Here is a 5,060-nt window from a genome sequence, read left to right as displayed (position 1 = left end):
GACCGGATGCCATGATCTTCATTTTCTGAATGTTGAGCTTTAAGCCAACTTTTTCAGTCTCCTCTTTCACTTTCATCAAGAGGCTCTTTAGTTCTTCACTTTCTGTCATAAGGGTGGTATCATCTGCCTATCTGAGGTTATTGATATTTCTCCTGGCAATCTTGATTCCAGCTTTTGCTTCATCTTTACATTAAATATATATACATATATTTAAATGGAGTTTCCCCTGTGGCTCAGATGGTAAAGAATCTGCCTGCAATGAGGGAGACCCAGGTTCAATTCCTGGCTCAGGAAGCTCCCCTGGAGAAGGGAATAGCAACCCACTCCAGTATTCCTGCCTGGGGAATTCCATGGGACAGAGAAGCCTGGCGGGTTTCAGTCCGTGGAAACACAAAGAGTAAGATACAACTGAGCCACTTTCACTTCACTTCACATATATGTATATATGTGTACACACACACACACACACACAAGATGTTGAAATGCTTCCTCAGTCTTAAAACTACTACAAAAATAGCCAGGAAAAGGCCACCGTCAGTATGCTGCTATTTTTAACCAGGAACTGTATTCTCCAAATACAGAACTGGATAACTGGGGCAGAGCAGAGTTGTCTTTCCATGACTTTGAATTCCAGGGGTTTGATGAGAGGATGAAATGAAGGCAGACTTTATTGTTTGAAAGGGTAGTTCATCTGCATGATCTGTTAATAATTCAATGCAAGAGGTCCTGAGAGTGGAAAAGCAGCTTTCAGATGTTTTTTCTGAGCATTCTCACAGTTTGGGAGAGAGAGGTTTTGTGTTACTGTACCCTGACCGCGGCCAGGCTCAGGGGAAAGGGATCTCCCTGGGGTTGTCTGCAGGCTGCACTTTGACCTCCTCCTCTTGGCCCAGGTTAGTCCAGACATTTCAACAGCTTGACTAAGCCTTGTCACCATTCCGCTGCCAGATTCAGTGGCTGCCAGGATCACTGGCAGCTTTGTACGCACACCTGTTGCCGGGGCTATGTATGAGTCAGGAAGGCTAAACCTTTCTGGTCTATCCCAGTGGCTAGGATCTCTTTCAAAGGAGAATTCTTTTTAATATGACTTCATCATCCTTCATCAGGAAAACATTTTTTTCTAGCAAGCTTCTCTCCTTACAGAGATGTTACATGGACTCTGAACCCGATATGGGACTGCAGATCTGGGTTAACCTACAGGTTAAAAAGAAAATGGTTCTGATAATCAATACGGTCTCTACTTTTTTATTTTTAATTGTGTTGGGCCAGCAGAACTATGGGTTTCCCAGCTGGCTCAGTGGTGAAGAATCAATGTCAATGCAGGAGGCACAGGAGACACTCGTGGTTCTATTCCTGGGTCAGGAAGATGCCCTGGAGGAGGAAATGGCAACTCACTGCAGTATTTCTTGCTTAGAAAAACCCACGGACAGAGCAGCCTGGTGGTCCACAGTCCATGGGGTCGCAAAGAGTCAGACACGATTGAGCATGCGTGCGTGGCAGAGCTACATTAACAACAAAACATACAGACTGGGTGTTAACTGAAAGGTTTTAAGTGTCATAATCAAATATCATTTACAGAAAAGTCAATCTGCTAGTTAATGGTATGTATTGCCTGGTAATTAGGACTAAACACTAAGTAACACATATATAAAGGACAGTAATTACTGCATTTCATGGAGTCAGGCAAGCATTTTTGAACCAAGCCTGGTGGGAAACTTGGTGGGAGCCTGGGGGGAAGGGACAAGCAGTTAAAGCTGGACTCTGCTCTGATGATTCCTGGGACCAGAGGAGCCTCTTTGGCCAGAACTCTGCCTGCAATGCAGGAGACCCCAGTTCAATTCCTGGGTCGGGAAGATCCCCTGGAGAAGGGAAAGGCTACCCACTCCAGTATCCTGGCCTGAAGAATTCCATAGACTGTACAGTCCATGGGGTCGCAGAGTCAGATACGACTGAGCGACTTGTACTTTCACTAATTTTCTCTGCTTTTCCATGAGCATCTGCTCCAGGCCAGGGGCCTAGGGCAGGGGCACAGACCTCTCTACCAGCAAAGAGGTGATGAAAAGTCATGAAGAGAAAGTGCATTGTATCTAGACAGTCTTCACAACTTCTGAAGCACTGTACACTATTTAGCTGTAGCTTTGTATCACTGCAGATGGTGACTGCAGCCATGAAATTAAAAGACGCTTACTCCTTGGAAGGAAAGTTATGACCAACCTAGATAGCATATTGAAAAGCAGAGACATTACTTTGCCAACAAAGGTCTGTCTAGTCAAGGCTATGGTTTTTCCAGTGGTCATGTATGGACGTGAGAGTTGGACTGTCAAGAAAGCTGAGTGCCTAAGAATTGATGCTTTTGAACTGTGGTGTTGGAGAAGACTCTTGAGAGTCCCTTGGACTGCAAGGAGATCCAACCAGTCCATTCTGAAGGAGATCAGTCCTGGGTGTTCATTAGAAGGACTGATGCTAAAGCTGAAAATTCAATATTTTGGCCACCTCAGGTGAAGAGTTGACTCAATGGAAAAGACTCTGATGCTGGGAGGGATTGGGGGCAGGAGGAGAAGGGGACGACAGAGGATGAGATGGCTGGATGGCATCACCGACTCGATGGACATGAGTTTGGGTGAACTCCGGGAGTTGGTGATGGACAGGGAGGCCTGGCGTGCTGCAATTCATGGGATTGCAAAGAGTCAGACACGACTGAGAGACTGAAGTGAACTGAAGGTGAAGATGATGATGTCAACATTCTGGGCACCAGTAGAGCCATGATAGGAATCTTCCAGGGCTTCATGGGCTCATTTTGATCCATTTCCCTGTTAGTGTTCATAAGAAATATGTATTTTCCTTATATCAATGAAGTATCTAGTCTGTACACCAGAATGTGTACTTTAATTAGGGCTGTTTTATTATCTATCTATGGACATTTCTAAAAGGTGTTACAAAAGACAGTTTTTGAAAACCTTAACCAGGGTGAAATATCTTCACCCTGGGAATACCCCATTATTTTTCCCACCAGGTGTGTATAACTGTGTATAACTCAAGTGACACTGTTCTTATTTGTCTGAGTTTGGTTTGGTGTGACTTGACAGAGCAATCTGGTTCAAATGCTGACTTCACTGGCTTCATTCTTGTGTACTTAGTTTTTTCAAAAAAGTATTTATTTGGCTACACCAGGTCTCAGTTGTGGAACACGGGACCGTCTATCTCTGTTGTGGCATGTGGATCCTTTTAGTTGAAGCAAGCGGGATCCAGTTCCCTGTCCAGGGACAGAAGCCGGGCCCTTTGCATTGGAAGCATGGAGTCTTAGCCACTGGACAACCAGGGAAGCCCAACCAGGGAAGTCCCCTGCCTACCTTCTTACCCCACGTTCAATTCATCTGTAAATCTTGTTGGCTGTACCATAACAACATATCTGGACCTGACCATTCTTAATACCTCCACTGTAGCACAATGCTCTACGTCATTGATATCTTCTACCTGATCCTTATAATAATCTTTTAACCATTTTAGTAGTTCCAGCCCTGAAGTCTGTTCTCCATAGCAGAGCTATTTTCTGCAAACCCAAATGGATTTGGTCACCCCTCCAATGACTCTTGACATCCTGCTTTATTTTTGAATGAATCACCATTTGACACTGTATGCATTTATTGGCTTATTGTATTATTATTGTCTTTTTTCTACAATGTAAAGGCCATGATATCAGGGACTTTGTGTCTTGGTAACTGCTTTACTTCTTAGAACAGTGCTTAGCAGATTTAGCCATACTTAATTAGCCATTGAAATAAAAGTCTTCTACTGAGATCTTGAATTATTTTCTCTCTAAAAATAAACTTTCTAAATGTTAATTCCATAGGTTTAACATTTCAAGCATTTGAGCTATAATCTACTCATTCTTGGCTCAAATCCATTGGTTGGGGAGCCAAACTAGTGAACAGGCCCTAGGAGTAATAGCAGCTACTCAATGAACACTTCTTCTATGCCAGGCTCTTGTGCTTAAGCATTTTGCTGTATGTCATTGAATTCTAGTGTAGCCCTAGTGCTGTGTTCAGTGGCTCAGTCTTGTCTGACTCTTTGCGACCCCAAGGACTGTAGCTCGCCAGGGTCCTCTGTCCTGGATTCTCCAGGGAAGAATACTGGAGTGGGTTGCCATGCCCTCCTCCAGGGGATCTTCCCCATCAAGGCATCAAACCAGGGTCTCCTGCATTGCAGGAGGATTCTTTACCAGCTGAGTTATCAGGGAAGCCCTAGAGATAGGTATTATTACCACTGTCCTCTTACAGAGTGTGACTCCAGGAGAGGTGAAATAACTTGTCCTGCCAGGTCAGAGTTAACCTCCCAGGTGGCTCTAGTGGTAAAGAACTCGCCTTTCAATGTAGGTGACGTTAAGCGGCGCAGGTTCGATCCCTGGGTGGGGAAGATCTGGTGGAAGGCATGATTGGCAACCCATTTCAATATTTTTGCCTGGAGAATCCCATGGAGAGAGGGGCATGGCAGGATACAGTCCAGAGGGTTGCAAAGAGTCGGACACGACTGAAGAGACTAAGCAAGCTCACGCACCACCTGAGATTCAAATCAAGGTGAGGTTGACCCTTTCTAGCCGTGTCCGCCGGTTACCGAAGTAGGGAAGCGGCTGGATTCACAGCATTCCTTTTGCAGTTCCATGTTCTAGGGTTCTGGGATGTAATACATACCCCTCCACCCACCACCAAATACTCCTAGGACCAAGCCAGGTAGTTCACTTCTTAGAAATGTCCTAAAGGCCACTGTCCTCTAGGCTGGGATAAAAAACTCGATGATCCAGAAGAAAGCGACGTACCAATTCGGCTGACCGCTTGAACATTGGGTATTTAAAGTTCTCAAAAGGCAGCTGACCCCCGATTTGGAGGGAAGGAGGCTGGAAAGAGGGGACTAGGGCTGGGCCTGACCACAGGAAGGGTCCCCAAGACCTGCCTGGGCGCCAGCGGGGGACGTTGGGGCTCTGACGCTGAGGTCTGAGGGTATCAGCCAAGCATCTCGATCCTAGCCCGGCTTGGGGGCGGGGCCTGCGGCGCGGGGCGGGGCCGGCG

Source organism: Bison bison, unplaced genomic scaffold (genome assembly GCF_000754665.1).
Source record: "Bison bison bison isolate TAMUID 2011002044 unplaced genomic scaffold, Bison_UMD1.0 scf7180017864524, whole genome shotgun sequence".
NCBI lineage: Eukaryota > Metazoa > Chordata > Mammalia > Artiodactyla > Bovidae > Bison > Bison bison.
This window is presented reverse-complemented; position numbering follows the sequence as displayed.